The sequence below is a fragment of the Rhinolophus sinicus genome, chromosome 13 (genome assembly GCF_057876585.1).
Source record: "Rhinolophus sinicus isolate RSI-liver-muscle chromosome 13, RSI-T2T, whole genome shotgun sequence".
In the NCBI taxonomy this organism is placed as follows: Eukaryota; Metazoa; Chordata; class Mammalia; order Chiroptera; family Rhinolophidae; genus Rhinolophus; species Rhinolophus sinicus.
In genome coordinates, this window is record NC_142513.1 from 63,495,923 (window position 1) to 63,520,478 (window position 24,556).

Here is a 24,556-nt window from a genome sequence, read left to right on the forward strand (position 1 = left end):
GAAAACAGTTTGGCCTGTCTTTAAAATGCTAAACGTACAGTTACACGATTCATCAAGTTCACTTCTTGAATTGAAAACCTATGTCCACGTAAAGAACAGATGTCATGTATAATAATTCACAACATGTGCCTGGATAAACAAATCGGGGTATAGCCACATAATGGACTTCTACTCAGCAATAAAATGTGACAAACTAATGATCACTCAACTGCATGGTTAAATGTGAAAAGTATTCTAAGTAAAAGAAGTCAGACACAAAACAGTACACACTCTGTGACTCCTGTATATGCCATTCTAAAACAGATGATGTCTAATGACAACAGATAAGTCCCTGGTTGCCTGCGGCTGGGGGTGGGAGAGCAACGGACTGCAAACAGGACCACCATGGAACCACTGGGAGCGATCTGTCTGTTGATGGTGGTGGTTCCGTGACTATTCATTTGCTAACACTTTAAATGGACCCAGTTTGCTCTCTGTGAATTGTACCCTCAGTAAAATTGATTCTAAGAAATACTCAGAAAAACAGGGATTTTGGGGAAACAAATCTTTAGCTCCAAGTGAATGCTCACAACAAGTTGTACTCATCATTGCTTATTTAAAAAACTACAGACACCTGACTATGAGGTACCCGATCTGCTGAGCCCTTTACTGCGTTATTTCTATCTATAACCGTACGAGGAACATAATATTCTCCCCCCTCTAGTTAAGGGAACTAGAGTTTGGAATTTTTAAATAATTTGACTAAATTCATGTAGCTATTAATGGCGAAGCTTCAATTAAAAAATAACTGGCTAGTGTGTGTCTGGTCTCAACACTATAATGCCTGGCACATGGCATAGTGTCTTATAAAATCAGCTATTCTAACTGAAAAAGTAAATATGCCCTACCATCGTTATTCTCTCCGGAGAATAATAATTCTCTCTGAAAAACCACTCAGAGCTCCCTCGAATACTGTCCTGTCTCCCTCTGTCATTGTGTTGATGACATAATAACTTAAAATGCAAAGGCTACTAAATTGAAATTAGAATTTGAAGGGAAGAAAGTAACTATGTTTCAAACGTCATGTGGCATGTGAGTTACACGCACCATCTCGTTTAAATTTCACGGTAAATCTGTTCATATGTATTAACTTCCACTTCATAAGCTCAAAGTGACCTGGGCCAGGTTGCACAATAAGAAATGTAGGGGCCAGGGTTCACACCCAAATCACTTTGGCTCCGTAATCCAGAGGCTGAACTATTTTATGAAACTCCTTGCTGCCTCCACGTCTGGCTAAGGATCTTGGCAATTTACTAAGAGGAATGGGAAAGCCTTGACGAATTAAAAAACCCCAGCATCACAGTGTCCAAAGCTATAGGCACATGGGGGGGTCAATGTATCTTAACATTCATCCCTTCATTAAGCATACACGGATGAAACCCATGGCACTGGCTTTCCTGTTACATGGCAGGAAATGAAAGAAATTGATTTAGTTAACTTTGTCCTTAGCCCAGTTCCAAACTAACTATGTTGCTAGTGTCTCAGCAGCTGTACAGGAATCAAGTAAAATCAAAGTAATGGTGTATAAAAACACCTTTTGGTTGCAGTTGGCAAGTTACTCCAAGAATGAGATGAATTTAAGAGATGGATGGCAAGGGAATAGAGATTCCACAGATTTTGGGCTTCAAACAGTTTGAAAGACCAACCGCTTTTGGTTACGTCCATCAGCAATTACAGTTTAGATATTTTTAGTGGCAAAGTTCCCTGAATCACACAGCCCTATGGAAAAAGATTAGATTTAGGGTGTATCACCTTATAAATAAATGAATTCTATCTGATTGTCTGTTAAGCATTGAATTGTGTCCTCCCAAAACTCATGCTTGGAAGTGATATCCCCCAGGACCAGAATGCGGCCTTTTTTGTAGAAAGGGTCTTGACAGAGGTCATCAAGGTAAAGTGAGGTCATTAGATCACCAGTCCAATACCTCTGTTGTCCTTATTTTTTTTAAAAAGGGGAAATGTGGACACAGACACACATAGAGTAAAGATGATGTGAAGACACAGATAGAAGACAGGTCTACGAGTGAAGGAGACAGGCCTATAACACAATCCTTCGCTCACAGCCCTTAGAAGGAAGCAATGCTACCAACACCCTGATTATGGGCATATAGCCTCCAGAACTGTGAGACAATACATTTGTTTTTTAATCCCACACTCTGTGGTAGTTGTTACACCAGGCCTAGGAAATTAAGGCACTGCTTTATTTAAAATTGCAGCTACACCACTGGCACTGCCAATCCCCTCTAGTTGTTTTTTTCTATTATTTCCATAGTACTTGTTACCTTTAAAAAAAGCAATATTTACATCATTTATTATGTGTTCCCCTGCCTCAATGAATTTATCACAAGGAATATTAGTTACCGATGTATGTTCTGTGCCTCATAATCGTGGCAGGCTCATACCTGGCATTCGAGAAATATTTCTCAAGTGTTGAATGAATCAATGAAGACATCAACCTTCATCCAGTGAATCACAAATGGGGAGGTGTCATACATTTATCACCAACCAATAAGTAAAGACATAGTCATCTTTTAGCAAAGAGGAAGGGGAGAGGATAGTCCTTGGATAATGAAGACACCGCGCTTGGCACATGGAGATACATCCTAACAGACAAACCACAATGTACATAAAGGGTGGTATATGTGGAAGTGGGTAATCAGAGTCTAACATGTGCATGCAAGACCAAAGGAATGAAAATAACCGAGACCACTTTGAAGAACAATAAAAAGTGTTTTGACCTACTACTTGTCACGGCTCACCATAATGCTGTAAGAACGAGACAGTGATGTATTGGCCTAGCGTAATTCACCAGGAGTTGGCAAACAATAGATCATAGTCCACATCTGTCCTGCTGTCTACTATATTTTCCCCCAATGTGTTATGAAAAATTTCACCCAGACAGAAAAGTTGAGAGAATTTTACAGTGATCACTGATAATCCCAAATTTAAGACATTTGTTGGATTTGCAGCGATTATTTGCATTCTTTCCCTGGATTTGCAAAAGCTATAGTCGGTAAAACTATTGCCACTCATTATGCATCAAGCAAATGGTACTAGAGTTGATTAATTAGTAGCTATGTTATTATTCTTCATGACCACATTCACAGTTTTAAGAAATGTGACATTTCACTTCAGAATGTCCTTAATGGAGCATTAAAAAATAATTTTATTCGATCTCAACCTTTGATTACCTGTCTTATAATATCTATGTAACAAATATTCTACAATTTGTATTTAAATTGTCTCCAGAAAGAGCACTTATGTGATCATTAGATTTGGAAGCTCAACTTTGCATGAAAGAAAATTCATGCAAAATAAATAACAGCATTTCTTGGCAATATAAAACTTAGCTTCAGATGAAAAATAGAATTTTGGAAAAGTTGTATCTGCCACTGTGAATGTCACAGCTTCCAAGTACTTAAGACTGATGATAGTGATGAATATGATTTGATGTAAAATGAAATGTGTTCACATTCATGAGATCTGCATAGGTCACTGAACCCATAGTTTTTTGAAATAACCAGTGCATAATGTTACAAAATCATGCACGAAAGAACGATTTAAAGTGCAAATCAGACCAACGGATTGTAACATAATACAGCAAAAAAAGATTGCCTGTGTAAAAAAAAAAAAAGACCCTCGCCCAAGACTGGAATGGAGAGGTCCTGTAGGGGGCGCTCTCACTGCTACATGGATGGCAAAGCCCTACAGGAAGAGCCCCTTGGTTATAACAGCTCTCCAAATTCCTTCCTGAAAAGAATCTCCCCTTTTCTGCTGGGGACTGGCAGCACGGCTGTCCATGGCTGCATGTCCTGGGTGGGAATTCTCCCTTGTCCCCCAAATAAACCTTTTTTTATGCATCTGCATAATTTGAGTGCAGACATAGTACCTGTAATGCTATTGAAAGTTCACTTTTGAAATTAATGGAAAGTAAATTACAATTCTACACAACAATGTCAAAACCAGACCATGAAAGCAGAAAGACATGCATTTACTAGAGTCCAAGCCCTATGCATATCCAAGTTCACTCAAGGAGGTGAAGCTATTTACCCCTGTTGCAATCACCGTGTTATTAAAAGGCAATGTGTGAAGACTACATCAGCAGTCGGGCCTCAGGTGACGTGAGTAACTAGAAATGTGTCAGCAGACACAGCAGGAGTTTTAATGGACTTATCCAGGCCACTCGAGAAAAGACAAAAAATCATAAGCAAAACAGTGGAAATGACATAAACCACATACATCAAGGAAGCAAAATGGAGCTTAAAATGAAACCTACACGAATGGCAGTGAAAACAATAAATAGCCGCTCGTAGAACCATGACCCTAAAGCCTATCTCGCTTCACATAACAAACACCAGCCCTGGTTCCACACCCAGCCCGGCCTCCGCTCTGTCCGCTGGGGCTCGACACCCCCTTCAGCGACTGGGCAGCACAGGAAGCTCCTCCTTACCTTCTCTTCCCTCGTCCAGTGTTTCTCTGGGAAATACCGAAAGAAGCAGGTACAGAAGGCAGTCGATGCCGTCCCCAGAGCAACAGTGTCTCCACGTCAAACACCGAGCTAAGCAAAGCTCTCAAAACAAACCTCACCTCCCGTGGTGGGGAAACATCCTGGCGTCTCTCGCTCTCCTGGCTCGAGTGAATATGGTCCGTGGATCTCACGCAGGGCTCTTGATCTCCTATCTCGGGAGATTAAGGTTAGGGATAGGGTGAAAGTTTACGGTTTATGTTTAAGGTTAGGGTTAGGGTTAAAGTTTACAGTTCAGGGGTAGGTTTAGATGTTGGGTTTAGGGTTAGGGTTCGTGTTTGTTTTTTGTTTTTTTGAGTTTTTAAAAATTTATTGGGGGTGACAATTGTTAGTAAAATTACATAGTTTTCCGGTGTACAATTCTGTATTACATCATCTATAAATCCCACTGTGTGTTCACCACCCAGAGTCAGTTCTCCTTCCATCACCATATATTTGATCCCCCTTACCCTCATCTCCCCCTCCCCCCCCTTACCCTCTGGTAACCAGTAAACTATCGTCTGTCTATGAGTTTTTGTTTCTCATTTTTTTTCTTGTTCTTTTGTTGTTTCGTGTTTGGTTTTGAGGTTTGGTTTCAGGGTTCAGGTTCCCGTTTTGGGTCCACGTGTGTGTTGGTGTTTGGGGTTCAGTTGTTGGGGTTCAGGGATTCCAACTTCGGGTTAAGGTATCAGCATTTGGGTTTGGTTTCAGGGTTTGGGGTTGGGTTGGGGATGCTGTTTGGGTATGAGGTGTATGGTATAGGGGTTCAGGGTTTGGGGTTGTGGGTTTTGGGGTTCGTTGTTCCATTTTGCGGTTTAATTTTGGGGTTTGTGTTTGTGTCCTGTTTTGGGGTACAGGTCTTTGGGGTTCGGGGTACAGGTTTTGGTGTTCATGGTTCCTGGATCATGTTTAGAGGTTTGGGTTTGGTTTCGGTGATCTTGTTCTGATTTGAGTCTGGGTACATGATTTTGGGGTTCACGGGTTCAGGGTTAGGGTATAGAGGTTTCGGTTTCAGTCTCTGTTTAGGGATTGTGTTTTGGCTCTGGTTTTGGGGTAACGTTTTTTCAGTGTTCAGGGTTCGGGTTTTCGGGTTCAGGGGTTTGTGGTTGAGGTTTAGGGCTTTGTGTTTGGTGTTAGGGATTTGGTTTGGTTTCGTGTTTCTTGTTCTGTTGTGAGTTTCCGGGTAGAAGATTTTGGGGTTTAGTGTACAGGGTTCGGGTTATAGTGTTTATGGTGTTGGGATTCGGTTTCAGGGTTCATTTGTGTTCGGGTTTAGGGTACTGATTTTCGGGTTTCAGGGGTTCCGGACTCAGTTTTGGTGTTTGGCCTTCAGGTTTGGGTTCAGGGTTCACATTTGGATTCAGGTTTTGGAGTACAGAGTCCAGAGGCTTGAGGTTAGGGGTTTGGGTTTCGGGATTGTGTTTAAGTTTCTGGCTTTCAGCTTTTTTTGGGTTCGAAGTTAATAGGAAGGGGGTTCAGGTTGAAGGGTTCTGGGTTCGGGTTTATAAATTTTGGTTAGTCTTCGAGGGTGTGGGTTCAGTTTCAAGGGTTCGAGTTCGTGTTTGAGTTCGGGTAAGGTGTCGAGTGCGGGTTCGAGTTCGAGTTCGGTTTCAGGTTCAGGTCCGAGTTCGGGTTTGAGTTTGGGTTTGAGTTCAAGTTCGGGTTCGGGGTCGAGTTCGGGTTCGAGTTCGAGTACAGGTTCCAGTTCGGGTTCGAGTTCGGGGTCGAGTTCATGTTCGAGTTCGAGTTCGGTTCGGGTTCGCGTTCGGGTTCGAGTTCGGGTTCGGGTTCGAGTTTGGGTTCGAGTTCGGGTTCGAGTTTGGTTCGAGTTCGAGTTCGAGTTCGGGTTCGAGTTTGGTTCGAGTTCGAGTTCGAGTTCGGGTTCGAGTTTGGTTCGAGTTCGAGTTCGAGTTTGGGTTCGAGTTTGGTTCGAGTTCGAGTTCGAGTTCGAGTTAGTTCGAGTTCGAGTTCTGGTTCGAGTTTGAGTTCGAGTTCGAGTTTGGTTCGAGTTCGAGTTAGGGTTCGAGTTCGAGTTTTGGTTCAAGTTCGGGTTAGGGTTCGAGTTTGGTTCGAGTTCGAGTTCGAGTTCGAGTTCAGGTTCGAGTTTGAGTTCGAGTTCGGGTTCGAGATTGGTTCGAGTTCGAGTTTGAGTTCGGGTTCGGGTTCGAGTTTGGTTCGAGTTCGAGTTTGAGTTAGGGTTCGAGTTCGAGTTTGGTTCGAGTTTGGTTCGAGTTCGAGTTCGAGTTAGGGTTCGAGTTTGGTTCGAGTTCGAGTTCGAGTTAGGGTTCGAGTTCGAGTTTCGAATTTTTGTTCGAGTTCGAGTTAGGGTTCGAGTTTGGTTCGAGTTCGAGTTAGGGTTCGAGTTTGGTTCGAGTTCGAGTTAGGGTTCGAGTTTGGTTCGAGTTCGAGTTCAAGTTTGGTTCGAGTTCGAGTTAGGGTTCGAGTTCGAGTTCGAGTTTGGTTCGAGTTTGAGTTCGAGTTCTGGTTCGAGTTTGGTTCGAGTTTGGTTCGAGTTCGAGTTCGGGTTCGGGTTCGAGTTTGAGTTCGAGTTCGGGTTCGAGTTTGGTTCGAGTTCTAGTTTGAGTTCGAGTTCGGGTTCGAGTTTGGTTCGAGTTCGAGTTCGAGTTTAGTTCGAGTTTGGATCGAGTTTGGTTCGAGTTCGAGTTCGAGTTCGAGTTCGGGTTCGAGTTTGGTTCGAGTTCGAGTTCGAGTTCGGGTTCGAGTTTGGTTCGAGTTTGGTTCGAGTTCGAGTTCGAGTTCGAGTTTGGTTCGAGTTCTAGTTCGAGTTAGGGTTCGAGTTCGAGTTCGGGTTCGAGTTTGGTTCGAGTTCGAGTTAGGGTTCGAGTTCGAGTTTGGTTCGAGTTCGAGTTAGGGTTCGAGTTTGGTTCGAGTTCGAGTTCAGGTTCGAGTTTGGTTCGAGTTTGGTTCGAGTTCGAGTTCGAGTTCGAGTTTGGTTCGAGTTCGAGTTAGGGTTAGGGTTCGAGTTCGAGTTTGGTTGGAGTTCGAGTTCGAGTTAGGGTTCGAGTTCGAGTTTGATTCGAGTTTTGGTTCGAGTTAGGGTTCGAGTTCGTGTTCGAGTTCGGGTTCGAGTTTGGTTCGAGTTCGAGTTCGAGTTCGAGTTTGGTTCGAGTTTGGTTCGAGTTTGAGTTTGAGTTCGTGTTCGAGTTCGGGTTCGAGTTCGAGTTCGAGTTCGGGTTCGAGTTTGGTTCGAGTTTGAGTTCGAGTTCGTGTTCGAGTTTGGTTCGAGTTTGGTTCGAGTTCGAGTTCGAGTTTGAGTTCGGGTTCGAGTTTCTTTCGAGTTCGAGTTCGGGTTCGAGTTTGGTTCGAGTTCGAGTTAGGGTTCGAGTTCGAGTTTGGTTCGAGTTCGAGTTAGGGTTCGAGTTCGAGTTTGGTTCGAGTTCGAGTTAGGGTTCGAGTTCGAGTTTGGTTCGAGTTCGAGTTAGGGTTCGAGTTTGGTTCGAGTTCGAGTTCGAGTTTGGTTCGAGTTTTGGTTCGAGTTCGAGTTAGGGTTCGAGTTCGAGTTTGGTTCGAGTTCGAGTTTGGTTCGAGTTTTGGTTCGAGTTCGAGTTCGGTTCGAGTTTGGTTCGAGTTAGAGTTCGAGTTAGAGTTCGGGTTCGAGTTCATGTTCGAGTTCGGGTTCGAGTTCTAGTTCCGGTTAGAGTTCGAGGGTTCGAGACAAAAGACTCTGAAACAGCCTTTGACCCTCCCTCTTTCCTGCCTAAGAGATTCAAATGGAAGACCTGGTTTAGGAGGGGAACTTGGGGTAAACTCCTTAGCATAAGGAGGGAAGATGCCCAGTATAGCCTGTTGACCACCCTTCCCCTGTGTAGCATTATTTTCTAGATAGCCTAACAATTTACCTTCCATGAGTGTGCCAGTCTTCCTAAATTACCTGCAAAGTACCCAATCTTACCTCGCTGCCTTTGGAACTTTTACATGTATGGGAATTCCCCATGTGCATATATAAAAATTCGATTTTATCTTAATCTGATTGTATTAATTTTATGATTAGTTGAGCTAGAAGAAGTTATCACCATAGGCAGAGAGCACAAGGTCACAAGGAGAAAGGGGGAAGAAAGGAAGATGTGAGGGGAAACAAAGAAAACAGAAATGCAATCATGCCGAAGAAAAGGTGCAGCTACAGCTAATTGTGAGGGATTACAATAGTATTAGCATTGCAAGCAGGAAAAATCTCTACCTCTTGTGTCCCCGTGACAGTTCCTACAAGGAATCCCTCCTCCTGGTGGGAAGGAGGCCACAAGAAAGACACGCCCTGGGAACGCCCTGGAAACGCTCAGAGATCACCTCCCTGGAATATTTCGCGCCCTCGTTCAAACATAATCCTAAATTTTCTTTGTTCGGTGCAGTCCCACTCCTTCTGGTCCAGTGCACTCCTGAATTTTGGGAATACATTTTCTCTCGTTTAGTAAATCCTTGGCCTGCTTGCCTTTTTTCATGAGGTATTGTTCCTACATCCTGGAATGCCTTCCTGCGATGCTACAAGGGGCTGATCTCAGCTAAGACATAAGATGAGAGCAAAATAATTTTTTTTTAAGCCCTCACAGTTTTTGGGAGCCTGCCAGAATTATTGGGGCACTGCTAGCTCCTGGAAACCGCTGCCCCTGAGAGCACAAGGATGTCTGCCCGCAGAGGTAAGCAGTGTTTTTGTTCACCATGTCAGTCTTCCCGGTGTATTTATGGGGTTTGGGAGAATGTAGAAGTGCCTCATGTCCTTTTCCTCTCTTCTACAAGTAGATTGGCAGGAAAAATGTTTGTGAAGCTAGCTTCTCGGGAGTAGCGACTCACAGCTTTTCTTTATTGATTCTTTCCTTTTAGAAGTGATCATTTTTTTCTGTGTCTATGTGTCTTATGCCGTTTGTCATAAAAAGAAAATACCACAGGGACAGAAAGCCTTTGGCTTCCTCGGTTAAGATGTAAAAAGGCTTATGGGTTTGAGTATCTATTAAAATGCTATAATCAGTGGCCAGACTGTGGCTACTTTGAATTGAAAAAACTGCTAATTTTGAAAATGTGTTAAGAAAACTCTCATGACAAACAGCTGTTTTATTGGAACCTAGAGAAAGACCACACGTTTAATACAAACGAATTCAAGGAAATTTAACTTTTGAATTAGTTCTTCAGCTTGTTGAGTCTTAAAAATGCTAATATCAACATTAGGTTTAAAAAAGGCAGAAGGGAAAATTAAGAGATGTGCAAAATTTTAAAAACCGCATGGCGATCTAAGAGTATGAGAATTGCTATGTTGTAACAGGTTTTAAAGATTCTAATACCTGATCAGAAACTTGAGAAAAATGGAAGCTGTATTTTTCAGTCTGATAGAAAGTAGGGTCTCAGCATCTCCCCCAGGTCCTCTCCCAAGCAGATCAGAAATGTAAACGCAGCCCACAATTGCCAGAGGCCACATAGCTAAACAAAGGAAAAGAAATTGCAAAAGGGGCAGTTTTAACAATACAAGCCTTCCTGTGCAGCCTGGCTCCCCTTTTCCTGCCTCCTGAAAGACTGTGAAGCACAAATGAAAACCTGAGCCCAGTACCCTTAGCAGCAGACAGGAAGACTCCATGCAGGAGCCTCACAAAACTTGACCTGCCACGTGTGTTCATCTTTTCCTGAATTACCTGTAAATCTCCCATTTTTATATCTAAAATCTAAGAGCCGATTCCCACCCTTCTCTAAAATGTCATATTTACCTGATTTCTCCTGTCTTTGGAAATCTCATGCTTGTGTGAATTCCAGATGTGCATGTATTACATTCCTGGCCTCTGTCTGCCGTTGGGTAGAAGTTAGAAGGGGTGCGAGTCCTTTCTTTTCTGAATAAGATTTGCAGGAAAATATTTTTGAAGCAACTTCTTGTACCTAGAGACTCCAGAGTTTTCTTAATTCTTTTCTCCCAGAGATGTTTGTTTCTTCATGTGTCTGTGTCTTGCGTGTCCTTTGTCCTAAGAAGGAACTACCATAGGGACAGAACACGGGCACAGGCTCCCATAAGCCTGTCGTTGGAGACAGCCCCACAGGCTGTGAAGTTAAGCGGTTCTCTCCAGACCGGCGTCTGCGGAAACAAACTTTGCTGTGTGGGTCCCTGTCTAGAAACCACATGAGGTTTTTGTTTCCTACTGCTGTGTCCCGGGAGCTTGGGTTTGTGACCGAGGAAGGTAATCCTCTCTGGTTCCCACCATCCGCCATGTGCACTTACTCCATTGCACCTGGTGCCCAGTGGGGTAAGATCGGGTTCCCAGTGCACCTCTGCCTGGCTGTGCCAGCTCCCAGGGGAGTGTGTCCTGAGGGGCCTCTGCCCATAAGGGGCATCTGTCTCCCAGCCTTCCTTACCCGTTAGTGCTGGACAGATCCCGGTCCAGCAGCATCTGCTGGGGACCACGATTTAGTGGGTTTGGGGCTGGAGGTGCCTCCCATTTTGTGGGAGACCGGAGACACCCTGTCCACTCCACCATCCCTACTGCCTGTGTGACGAAGGTCTGTGCTTTCTCTCATTGTCTTTGTTTACCATCTGCTCTGGGGGGGCTGCATTCTCTGCACTCCGTATAGAGGGGCCTCTGGCTTCCTGGCCTGACCCTGAACAACTTTTTGTATAAAACTAGAAACTTTTGGTATAAAGCTAAATGCTTTCTCACATCACACCTTTTGGTCAAGTACTTCAACTGAGAATACAGGTAGGGAGTAATTGAAATATGAAACACCACAAAAGAAGTCTGAATACTCAGGATCTTTGCTTATGTTTTAAAGTATCTGATAATACGTAGATAATATTGACCAGGATCCCATGTATGCAGCTCTACTGGCCCATGTGGGCCCATTTCGGTCCCGGTTTTGGACTCAGAACTGTGTTAGAATCACTCTCCCGTTTAATTACCTGTGCATGGAGATATTAATTGTTTCTGCCTTTTCTGTAAAATGGGACCAGTAGGTGAGCTGAGGCCTGTGAAGGGCCTGTAACAGGATTTATGTCAAAGAGAATGTAGTCCCAGGGGCCTGGATTCTCATTTTAAGGCTGGTGGGCAGGGAAATGCTCTCTGCTGCCATCTCGTGTGCATATGGGGAATAACACCGGGTTGCAGGTGATCATGAAAAGTTATTCTCTGCTGCCATCTCGTGTACATATGGGGAATAACACCTGGTTGCAGGTGACCATGAAAAGTTATTCTCTGCTGCCATCTCGTGTGCATTTTGGGAGTAACACCTGAGTGGAGGTCAAGACAAGCTCTTTCCAAAGGCTTCTGAGCCAATGTGTCAGACCCAGGGCTGTGCCCTGGAAGCTGCCCGCTGGAATGTGGGGTCCTGGAGGTGAAACCCGGCACACGGTTTGGCACACCTGAATTAACTACCTTCTCACCTGGCTCTTACCTATGCTGCCTTGTTCGAAGTTCGAGTTTGGGTTCGGGTCCGAGCTCGAGTTCGGGTTCGAGTTTGAGTTCGAGTTTAGGTTCGAGTTTGAGTTCGAGTACGGGTTCAAGTTCGGGTTCGAGTTCGAGTTCGGGTTCGGGTTCGAGTTCGAGTTCGAGTTCGGGTTCGAGTTTGGGTTCGAGTTTGGTTTGAGTTCGAGTTCGGGTTCGGGTTCGAGTTCGGGTTCGAGTTTGGTTCGAGTTTGAGTTCGAGTTCGAGTTTGGTTCGAGTTTGGTTCGAGTTCGAGTTCGGGTTCGAGTTCGGGTTCGAGTTCGAGTTCGAGTTTGGTTCGAGTTTGAGTTCGAGTTCGAGTTCGAGTTTGGTTCGAGTTTGGTTCGAGTTCGAGTTCGAGTTCGGGTTCGAGTTTGGTTCGAGTTCGAGTTCGGGTTCGAGTTCGAGTTCAAGTTCGAGTTTGGTTCGAGTTCGAGTTCGAGTTCGGGTTCGAGTTTGGTTCGAGTTCGAGTTCGGGTTCGAGTTTGGTTCGAGTTCGAGTTCGGGTTCGAGTTCGGGTTCGTGTTCGAGTTCGGGTTCGAGTTCGGGTTCGAGTTCGAGTTTGGTTCGAGTTTGGTTCGAGTTTGGTTCGAGTTCGAGTTCGAGTTCGGGTTCGAGTTTGGTTCGAGTTCGGGTTCGAGTTCGGGTTCGGGTTCGAGTTCGAGTTCGAGTTCGAGTTTGGTTCGAGTTCGGGTTCGAGTTCGAGTTCGGGTTCGAGTTTGGTTCGAGTTCAGGTTCGAGTTCGAGTTCGGGTTCGAGTTCGAGTTCGGGTTCGAGTTCGAGTTCGAGTTTGGTTCGAGTTCGAGTTCGAGTTCGAGTTTGGTTCGAGTTTGGTTCGAGTTCGAGTTCGAGTTCGAGTTTGGTTCGAGTTCGAGTTAGGGTTCGAGTTTGGTTCAAGTTCGAGTTCGGGTTCGAGTTCGAGTTCGGGTTCGAGTTCGAGTTCGGGTTCGAGTTCGAGTTCGGGTTCGAGTTTGGTTCGAGTTCGAGTTCGAGTTCGAGTTTGGGTTCGAGTTTGGTTCGAGTTCGAGTTAGGGTTCGAGTTTGGTTCGAGTTCGAGTTTGGTTCGAGTTCGAGTTCGAGTTTGAGTTTGAGTTCGAGTTCGGGTTCGGGTTCGAGTTTGGTTCGAGTTCGAGTTCGAGTTTGGTTCGAGTTTGGTTCGAGTTCGAGTTCAAGTTCGAGTTTGGTTCGAGTTCGAGTTCGAGTTTGGTTCGAGTTTGGTTCGAGTTCGAGTTCGGTTCTTGTTCGAGTTCGAGTTTGAGTTCGAGTTTGGTTCGAGTTTGGTTCGAGTTCGAGTTCGAGTTAGGGTTCGAGTTTGGTTCGAGTTCGAGTTCGAGTTCGAGTTTGGTTCGAGTTCGAGTTTGAGTTTGGTTCGAGTTCAAGTTAGGGTTCGAATTTGGTTCAAGTTCGAGTTCGAGTTCGAGTTTGGTTCGAGTTCGAGTTTGGTTCGAGTTCGGGTTCGAGTTCGAGTTCGAGTTCGAGTTTGGTTCGAGTTCAAGTTCGGGTTCGAGTTCGAGTTCGAGTTCGAGTTTGGTTCGAGTTCGAGTTCGAGTTTGGTTCGAGTTTGGTTCGAGTTCGAGTTCGGTTCTTGTTCGAGTTCGAGTTCGAGTTCGAGTTTGGTTCGAGTTTGGTTCGAGTTCGAGTTCGAGTTTGGTTCGAGTTCTGCAGCGGGCCTGCCGCCACGAGTCGAACGGTTCCTGACAAGGGGAGTGGGAATGAAAAAAGGCACTCACACTTTGATGATGGCGATCGCGGACCCCAGTGTTCCTGGAGACGCTGAGTTTATTTTGTCCCCAGAATTTATACCTTCTGTGGACGTGCAGTTTAACAAGTACAAAAATGCATTACCTAGTTAACAGTGAATCTTTAACTTTAACACAGGAGACACAAAATTTACTGAAACTCCCAAATGTAATTATCTTATCAATAGCCCTGATAGGCATCAGCCTTCTGTTCTGGGAACTGGCCACTCCCACCACATTCCTGAGCAGCATGCAAGCACTCTGCAGATGCAGGCAGAGACAATTGCTTCAGTGGGAGGAAATAGGTTAAGTATAAACTGAGCCATTAAGGCTTTAAAGTTAACTGCAACCATGGCTCCCCACATCTCCCCCTTTTTTATTTTATATTTTTGAGATCGTGTCTGGCTTAGGTGGTCAGTACAGACATTTTCACTTACCCGTCATTGGATATCAATCATCAAAGCGATCGACTCCTGTCTTAGGTTGTAAAAACGCTTACTGATTATTACCCGTCATTGGCTACCGATCTCCTTGGAGGAAAGCCAGAGACAGCAGTGGCTTTTCCCAGGCAGGGGAAAGGGGAGGCAAGGCCTCTTCCCATATTTTTCTAAGGCAGCTCATTGGGGGTCCCCACTCGGTTTTGCCTGGCTTAGGTTGTATCTCCCTTGAGATATCTTACCCGTCTTTGGCTGCAAACCATCTTTTGGGGACCAGACAGAGAGACATGAGGTGTAAAACATAAAGATAAGCAAAGTCCTAAAAAGCCAGTCTTACAGGCTCTTCTTTCCTTAAGGAAAGACATGGGGGGAACAGTCGGCTAGGCTGTTGTGTGACTACATCTCCCCCTTTTTTATTTTTTTGAAGCATGAGAAACACAGAACGTGTAGTTATTTTATTTACAGCCTGTCGGAGGGCTATTTGTTTACATCTGAGGACTATGTAAAACAAACAGAACAATAAACAGAATAGCAATATCCCCAGCAAACCCTCTACCCAAAGTCTTTATCCATTTAACAGGGTTTGAAGTGGAAAGTCCTTCTGCAGCTGTGGAAAGTGAGAGCTTTTTCACACCCTAGGGGCGTGGATGGGTATCTATAGATGTCTTCTCTTCTGTGGGCTGTCGCTCATGGTATGGTTTAACACCGACCAGGAATTTACAAAGGTTTTTTCTTCCAGACCTGGAGAAATACAAGCAAAGCCTCTTCCCCGTGTTATCTTGTGGAGAGAAGTAGGATTAGCTTTCCCACGTAATATTTTAAACAAAGGTTGTAATTTACCAGTTGTCAACCGCAACTGAGGTCTAATCCAGTTAATGTTTTCCAGTAGCTTTTGGAAATAATTTAATGTTTTTAAACAATCTCGCCGGATTTGTATTTTTTGAGGCACAATGGCTTGAGGCATTAAACAATATCCCAGATAAGAGTAAGGAGGCACTTGTTGAATTTTTTGGAGGGCTAGAACTAGCCCATAATTATGGAGCTTTTTTTTGTAAATAAGCAAAAGCAGCAAGCAACTTTGGTTCACAAGAGTGGGCAAGAAGTATGTCATCCATGTAGTGGATGATGTAAATATCTGAAAATGTCCTTTAGGTAGGTTTTATTGTAGCTGATACAAATTTTTGACATAATGTAGGGCTACTAGCCATTCCCTGAGGTAGCACTAGCCAATGATATCTCTTAAAAGGTTTTTGTAAATTAACAGAAGGAACATTGAAAGCAAATCTAGGGCAGTCATCAGGATTTAAAGGTATAGTATAAAAACAATCTTTTTAAGTCCAAAATAATTTTATATGTGTTTTTTGGTATGGCTGTAGGACAGGGCAAGCCTGTCTGTAAAGCTCCCATTAATTTTATGGTTTTATTAACTTTTTGTAAATCTTGTAATAATTTTTACTTACCAGATTTTTTCTTAATAACAAAAATGGGAGAATTTCAGGGAGAATTAGAGGAAGCAATGTGTCCCTTTTAAAGTTGCTCCTGTACTAGCAGCTTGTAAAATCTTTTGTAGGAGGGACCTTTGATCTTTTACGCCTGATAATTGCCTGATTGTCACAGGTGCTAAAACAGGAGCCTCAGGCTGTGGATCCAGCCCTGCAACTACACTTGGAGGAGAATTTAGTTGTAATCTAGGCTTTTATTTTGATTGAGATTTTAATAAAGATCCCGTCTGTTGAGCCTTTTAAAGATAGGATATATTCCAAAATGCTCTGTGGACTCCCCTTGCTTGTGAGCTTCTTCACAAGCCATTTGAAGAGGGGATCGTACAACAGAGTCCGATCCTGGCTTAACATAACCTGGCGAAGGCTCAGCAGGCATTTCCCAAACCAAAGACTGCAGCGGAGGTCCCCACCTACGGGGCTCCTCAGGAGGTGGTGCAGAGGGATTAACTGTGGGGGGATCTTTACCCCGAGGATTCCATTGATCTCTAAAAGGAATCTGGGGACTCCGAGGACAATTTCCTCTGTCCACAGCAACTTTAAGCTCAATCAGCTGTCCCTGAATCTTTTTTAGCTGATCTGCAAAAGAGAGTGCAGTGCCTGCAGGCTGCTCGTCTCCTTGAGCCATAGCCACTAAAGGAGAGTTTTTGTCCCTATCATATTTAGCAGCCTCATCCTCTAATTCTTCCTGGTCTCTAGGGCTCAAATTTTCCCATATGTCGTCTGGAAACTCTTGAGCAACCGGCTCTTTGTTAACTTTAAGAACTCCCTCTAACAACTTTGCGCCCCCTCCCTCCTTCTCTCTCTCTGCCGGAGAAGCGGCAGAAGCGGCAGATGGGAGAATTTCCTCGTTCTCAGCTTGTTTCACTTTCTCTAGCTTGCAGCCCTTTTGTTTAAGTCCATGGGCAGCATAATAATCTTGTAACTGTTTTTCCACCTTTCTTTTGCAATTTTTATAAAACTTGTCTAACTGTTCTCTGCTCACCCGACTGCCACGGGCGGTAAGCAACTTCTTAAGTCCTCTAACATACAGGTCCTTGCTGCTGGCGTGACCCATCCTTTTTCCCTAACTCGGCCCTTCTTTCAAACAAAGAAAAACACTCAGGTGTCCTTCTGGCCGTGTCCCTTGCGGGGCCAAATCCGTCTTAGCTAGAGGCGCGCCGGTATAATTCCCCGGCCTGGTGGGTTGTAAAGCCCAGTCGCCGTTATGCCATATGACAGAACCGGAACCGCAGGTTAGGACCCAATCAAGCTCCGTAACACAAAGTCGTGGAGCTATCACTCACTCACACACTCATTCGACCGAGGGGACAGTGCCTTGCTCACCGTGCATCCACTGATTAGCTCCAATGAGCTGGGCCCTTGCCACACGGTGTTCCTCACTATTACCCCTATATCCAGTCCCTGTTCGGGCGCCACTTGCAGCGGGCCTGCCGCCACGAGTCGAACGGTTCCTGACAAGGGGAGTGGGAATGAAAAAAGGCACTCACACTTTGATGATGGCGATCGCGGACCCCAGTGTTCCTGGAGACGCTGAGTTTATTTTGTCCCCAGAATTTATACCTTCTGTGGACGTGCAGTTTAACAAGTACAAAAATGCATTACCTAGTTAACAGTGAATCTTTAACTTTAACACAGGAGACACAAAATTTACTGAAACTCCCAAATGTAATTATCTTATCAATAGCCCTGATAGGCATCAGCCTTCTGTTCTGGGAACTGGCCACTCCCACCACATTCCTGAGCAGCATGCAAGCACTCTGCAGATGCAGGCAGAGACAATTGCTTCAGTGGGAGGAAATAGGTTAAGTATAAACTGAGCCATTAAGGCTTTAAAGTTAACTGCAACCATGGCTCCCCACAGAGTTCGAGTTAGGGTTCGAGTTTGGTTCAAGTTCGAGTTCGAGTTCGGGTTCGAGTTCGAGTTCGGGTTCGAGTTTGGTTCGAGTTCGAGTTCGAGTTCGGGTTTGAGTTTGGTTCGAGTTTGAGTTCGAGTTCGGGTTCGAGTTCATGTTCGAGTTCGGGTTCGAGTTCTAGTTCTGGTTAGAGTTCGAGGGTTCCAGACAAAAGACTCTGAAACAGCCTTTGACCCTCCCTCTTTCCTGCCTAAGAGATTCAAATGGAAGACCTGGTTTAGGAGGGGAACTTGGGGTAAACTCCTTAGCATAAGGAGGGAAGATGCCCAATATAGCCTGTTGACCACCCTTCCCCTGTGTAGCATTATTTTCTAGATAGCCTAACAATTTACCTTCCATGAGTGTGCCAGTCTTCCTAAATTACCTGCAAAGTACCCAATCTTACCTCGCTGCCTTTGGAATTTTTACATGTATGGGAATTCCCCATGTGCATATATAAAAATTCGATTTTATCTTAATCTGATTCTATTAATTTTATGATTAGTTGAGCTAGAAGAAGTTATCACCATAGGCAGAGAGCACAAGGTCACAAGGAGAAAGGGGGAAGAAAGGAAGATGTGAGGGGAAACAAAGAAAACAGAAATGCAATCATTCCGAAGAAAAGGTTCAGCTGCAGCTAATTGTGAGGGATTATAACCTATGAGAATTCCAGGCAGGGAAAATTCCTAAGACAAGGTGCAGCTACAGGTAACTGTGATGGATTACAATAGTATTAGCATTGCAAGCAGGAAAAATCTCTACCTCTTGTGTCCCCGTGACAGTTCCTACAAGGAATCCCTCCTCCCGGTGGGAAGGAGGCACCAAGAAAGACACGCCCTGGGAACGCCCTGGAAACGCTCAGAGATCACCTCCCTGGAATATTTCGTGCCCCCGTTCAAACATAATCCTAAATTTTCTTTGTTCGGTGCAGTCCCACTCCTTCTGGTCCAGTGCACTTCTGAATTTTGGGAATATATTTTCTCTCGTTTAGTAAATCCTTGGCCTGCTTGCCTTTTTTCATGAGGTATTGTTCCTACATCCTGGAATGCCTTTCTGCGATGATACAAGGGGCTGATCTCAGCTAAGACATAAGATGAGAGCAAAAGAATTTTTTTTAAGCCCTCACAGTTTTTGGGAGCCTGCCAGCATTATTGGGGCACTGCTAGCTCCTGGAAACCGCTGCCCCTGAGAGCACAAGGATGTCTGCCCGCAGAGGTAAGCAGTGTTTTTGTTCACCATGTCAGTCTTCCCGGTGTATTTATGGGGTTTGGGAGACTGTAGAAGTGCCTCATGTCCTTTTCCTCTCTTCTACAAGTAGATTGGCAGGGAAAAATGTTTGTGAAGCTAGCTTCTCGGGAGTAGCGACTCACAGCTTTTCTTTATTGATTCTTTCCTTTTAGAAGTGATCATTTTTTTCTGTGTCTATGTGTCTTATGCCGTTTGTCATAAAAAGAAAATACCACAGGGACAGAAAGCCTTTGGCTTCCTCGGTTAAGATGTAAAAAGGCTTATGGGTTTGAGTATCTATTAAAATCCTATAATCAGTGGCCAGACTGTGGCTACTTTGAATTGAAAAAACTGCTAATTTTGAAAATGTGTTAAGAAAACTCTCATGACAAACAGCTGTTTTATTGGAACCTAGAGAAAGACCACACGTTTAATACAAACGAATTCAAGGAAATTTAACTTTTGAATTAGTTCTTCAGCTTGTTGAGTCTTAAAAATGCTAATATCAACATTAGGTTTAAAAAAGGCAGAAGGGAAAATTAAGAGATGTGCAAAATTTTAAAAACCGCATGGCGATCTAAGAGTATGAGAATTGCTATGTTGTAACAGGTTTTAAAGATTCTAATACCTGATCAGAAACTTGAGAAAAATGGAAGCTGTATTTTTCAGTCTGATAGAAAGTAGGGTCTCAGCATCTCCCCCAGGTCCTCTCCCAAGCAGATCAGAAATGTAAACGCAGCCCACAATTGCCAGAGGCCACATAGCTAAACAAAGGAAAAGAAATTGCAAAAGGGGCAGTTTTAACAATACAAGCCTTCCTGTGCAGCCTGGCTCCCCTTTTCCTGCCTCCTGAAAGACTGTGAAGCACAAATGAAAACCTGAGCCCAGTACCCTTAGCAGTAGACAGGAAGACTCCAGGCAGGAGCCTCACAAAACTTGACCTGCCACGTGTGTTCATCTTTTCCTGAATTACCTGTAAATCTCCCATTTTTATATCTAAAATCTAAGAGCCCATTCCCACCCTTGTCTAAAATGTCATATTTACCTGATTTCTTCCATCTTTGGAATTCCAGGTGTGCATGTATTACATTCCTGGCCTCTGTCTGCAGTTGGGTAGAAGTTGGAAGGGGTGCGAGTCCTTTCTTTTCTGAATAAGATTTGCAGGAAAATATTTTTGAAGCAACTTCTTGTACCTAGAGACTCCAGAGTTTTCTTAATTCTTTTCTCCCAGAGATGTTTGTTTCTTCATGTGTCTGTGTCTTGCGTGTCCTTTGTCCTAAGAAGGAACTACCATAGGGACAGAACACGGGCACAGGCTCCCATAAGCCTGTCATTGGAGACAGCCCCACAGGCTGTGAAGTTAAGCGGTTCTCTCCAGACCGGCGTCTGCGGAAACAAACTTTGCTGTGTGGGTCCCTGTCTAGAAACCGCATGAGGTTTTTCTTTCCTTCTGCTGTGTCCCGGGAGCTTGGGTTTGTGACCGAGGAAGGTCTGGTTCCCACCATCCGCTATGTGCACTTACTCCATTGCACCTGGTGCCCAGTGGGGTAAGATCGGGTTCCCAGTGCACCTCTGCCTGGCTGTGCCAGCTCCCAGGGGAGTGTGTCCAGAGGGGCCTCTGCCCATAAGGGGCATCTGTCCCCCCAGCTTTCTAGATCCCGGTCCGCAAATTAGTGGGTTTGAGGCTGGAGGTGCCTCACATTTTGTGGGATATTTGAGACACCCTGTCCACCCCACCATCCCGACCGCTTGGGTGACAAAGGTCTGTGCTGTCTCTGTCTTTGGGGGTGACCCTTTGGCTCTGGGAGGGCTGCATCCTCTGCACTCTGTGTGGAGGGCCCTCTGGCTTTCTGGCCTGAGCTGTAAGGAGGCTGGTTGGTGTGTCTCACTATTTAGACCTCACTGTCCTTGTACAGACGATGTATCCCGGAATGGGAAAAACGTCTACATTTAATTGTGTTATAGAGCTCTTGTGACAACCAGCTGTTTTCTTGGTAAACCATCTCGTGCGTTCTCTACAGTTATTACTAATTCTGTTAATTTGTAATGTCAGTGTGAAACCACTTTGTGTTTGTGGTAAGATGTTTTGTAGCTCTGGATGGTGTTACTAGTTTGTAGTATCTTATCGGGTAGAATAAATTAAATGCTTATATAAATTAAACAGAATACAAAGTAACCCATAGGCTTTTCAGGATCAAATGATCTGGTGAAATATTTGATATTAAAACTGGTTTTAGTTTGGTTTTATCACATAGTCATGTCTTTGAAAGTTATTAACGTAAAATATATATATATATTTAAGTGGGTTTATAAAAATAAGTTTGTCATCTGTGTTACAAAATGTGTCAAGAAAACAGCTTCGGTAATAAGTGATTTTGAAATCTCATTTTTAACTAATATATAAAATAGATACAATGACAATAAAAGATATTTAGGTAAACTCTTTAGCAATAATTATATTGTATATATACATTGAAAAGGTTTTTTACCAGTCTTTGGTAAGTTGAATCTTTGAAGTTTTGTTATCTAAATTAATGATGGATATGTATTGAATGTCTAGACTATTTCCAAATAGAAAATAATGAAACAGTACTGAAGATAGATTTATCAATTTTTGCTATTTATTGTAGATGAACTAAATATATTGGTGTATTAGTAAAGACGTCTTCTGCCACATTAAAATTTTTGTATGTGCTATGGGGAATATTCTAGAAATTATTAAATATGTTCATAATCGCATCAATCTCAAGAATCCTGGTATTGCTGCACAATTGCTTACTTTTCACTGCTGATTAAGATGGTCATTCGGATTGTTTAGGCCTCTGCTACTGTGAACAGTGCAGCTGTAGATTTATGTATCAGTTTATCAGTTTTTGTTTGAACATCTCTTAAATTTTTTTTTTGGGGGGGGTCTATTTCTGTAAGTGGATTTGTTGAAACACGTGGGACTCTTTTATGGGGTGGACATGCCAAACTGTAGTACCCCGAGGCCACACCATTTTACATTTTCAGAAGGAATGTTTAAGGGTTCTGATTTCTCGACATTGTTGCTGCCATTTGTGTTAGTTTTCTCTATTATGGCCATTCTGGTACATGTGAAGGGGGATCACACTGTGGCTGTAATTTGCATTTGCATCAGGACCGAGGATGTGGGACATCTTCGTGTGCCTGTTGACCATGTGTGTGTCTAATGTGGAGAAGGTTCTATTCAGGTCATTTACAAATTTTAGTTGTCTTTTTGTTCATGAGTTTTAAAAATTCTTTACTCTGGATAACAGACTCTTGTCAGGTATATAATATTTTTCCATTCGATGGGCTGCCTCCACTTTCTGGATCGCTCCTTTTGATACACACATGTTTTTAATTTGGAGGATGTCCAATTTACCTATTTGTTGCTGCTGCTTGTATGTGTTATCAAGTCTAAGAAAACATTGCTAATCGAAAGTCACAGAAATGTATCTCCATGTTTTTTCGAGAATTTATACTTTTACCTCCTATATTTAAGCCCTTCATCTATTTCCAGTTAATTTTTGTATGTGGTGTGAGGTTAGAGTCCAGTTTCATTTCTCTTCATGTGTATGGCCAGCTGTGTAGCACATTTCTTGGAAATACCCTTCTTTACACAATTTAATGTTGTCTGCCCTTTATCAAAAATCAATGGATTTTGACCCTTGAACAACAAAAAAACCAATGGATTTTAAATCTTTACATTTTACTGTATGTAAGAGATATACAATTAAAATAGTTTATGTTTGGAAAAAAGATCACTGGACTTAGATGACGGGGAGTTGCCGTAAGCCCTGCCATCACCCTGTGAGTGGGCTCGCCCGTCTGTGGGTCTGGCAATGGTCCTGCAGGTCTCCCGGGAGTGAGGCACCACCCTGCACGAGCACTGACATCATGGCTGAGTTCTTGACATCAACAACATGTTATATCAGCGTGGCCTGTATCCACTTGAAAACTTGACTCTAGTGCAGAAATGTGGGCTCACCTTGACTCTAACTACTCATTCAGAGCTCATGAAATACCTAAATAACGTGGGACAACTAACAGTTGGATTGTACAAGAGTTCAGTTAAGAAAGTAGTGGCAGTCCTCTCACATATTGAAAGGGTCCTTGAAAGACGATAATTTGATATTGTGACAAGACTGCCAAAGATGACAGTACACTCAGAGAAAAGGCTCAGAAAGCTCTCCAAGATGAAATCCTTTCTGTGATCAGACAGATCACAGCTACAGTGATATTCCTGTCATTGTCGGAAGTTTCTTGTTCCTTTGACCTCCTGATTTATACAAATATTAGGTTGTGCCTGAAAAATGGGAAGAGACAGGACCATAGTTGATCACCAATTGTGAGCAAGTCTGTCTTCCTGCCTCACTACCACAATCCACAGAGTAAATAGCATGGTGGCCCACAGAATCCCTGCTAATGACTGTAGATGAGAAGAGAACAATAACGTAATCCTCAAATGTGCTTCTCCGGAAACCAAGTCAACTGTAGTTTACATATTTTATTGCTTAACTGTTATGCGGGGGAGAACTTAACATACTTTCCTGGACCATGAATGATTTTTCCATTTTTTGGGGGTATCAGTTTGACTTCCAGTGCTGTTGACACAATTTTTTGCAGTGTTCAAAAAAGGGACCAGCATATTATTTGTCTCGTAATGTCAATTCCTTGAAGGTGGTAACTGTAGATAGAAAAACTTTTGGTATAAAGCTAAATGCCTTCTCAAATCATACTTGTTTGTCAAGTAGCTTGACTCGGAATACAGGTAGGGAGTTATTTAAATATGAAACACAACAAAAGAAGTCTGAACACTCAGAATCTTTGTTCATGTCCTAAAATATCTGGTAATACATAAATAAAATATTGCTATCATGTCCTTTTGCCATTTATTTCATTTGTATAGTAACCATACTGAAAAAATCTCCAATTGGGTTGTAATTTATATCAGTTACACTTACAAAGCTAATATTTCTACTGCTTAAATTCTGGTAATAGGGCTCTCTTAAAAATATCTTTCTAGGGGTGGCTGGTTAGCTCAGCTCACTAGATTAGGTTATTAAGGTTATTTGCAGATTTTCCAGAATAGAATAACCAAGATTCCACTCAATGCTTTAAGGACTGTTTGGATCACTCTGTTTGTCCAGGACCCTGTGTGTGCGTGCAAGCTATTCTGGCCCACGTTGGTAATTTCAGCCTCGGTTCGGACTCAGAACTGGGTTAGAATCAGTCTTCATTTTAAATACCTGTGAAAGGGAGATAATCATTGTCTCTGCCTCAATTGGAAAATAGGAGTAGTAGGTGAGATGGGACCTGTGAGGGCCTAAAACAGATTTATCTCAAAGAGAATGTAGTCCCAGGGGCCTGGATTCTCATTTTAAGGCTAGTGGGCAGGGAAATGCTCTCTGCTGCCATCTGGTGGGCATTTTGGAATTAACATCCTGTGCAGGTCACCGGGAAAAGTTATTCTCTGCTGCCATCTTGTGTGCATCTTGGGAATAACACCTGAGTGGAGGTCAGGATAAGCTCTTCTTTCCAAAGGCTTCTGAGCCAAGGTGTCAGACCCAGGGCTGTGCCCCAGGTGCAGTCATCTGTACCCTGGGAGCTGCCCGCTGGAATGTGGAGTCCTGGAGGTGAAACCCGGCACTGGGCTTGGCACACGTGAATTAACTGCCTTCCTACCTGTCTCTTACCTATGCTGCCTTAGGCCACCCTCCCCTCTTGGCTCCCGAGCATCCCCAGGGCTGCTTTTGAATTAACAGTGCGCCTAGGCAGCCTCTGTAAGTCACCATATCTGGGAGCA

At 43.7% G+C, this 24,556-nt stretch overlaps 1 pseudogene; it reads left to right on the forward strand.

Moving 5' to 3' along the window:
- The first annotated feature begins 4,121 nt into the window (after positions 1–4,121).
- LOC148756106 (mitotic spindle assembly checkpoint protein MAD2A-like) lies at positions 4,122–24,532 on the forward strand (annotated as a pseudogene).
- The last annotated feature ends 24 nt before the right edge of the window (positions 24,533–24,556 follow it).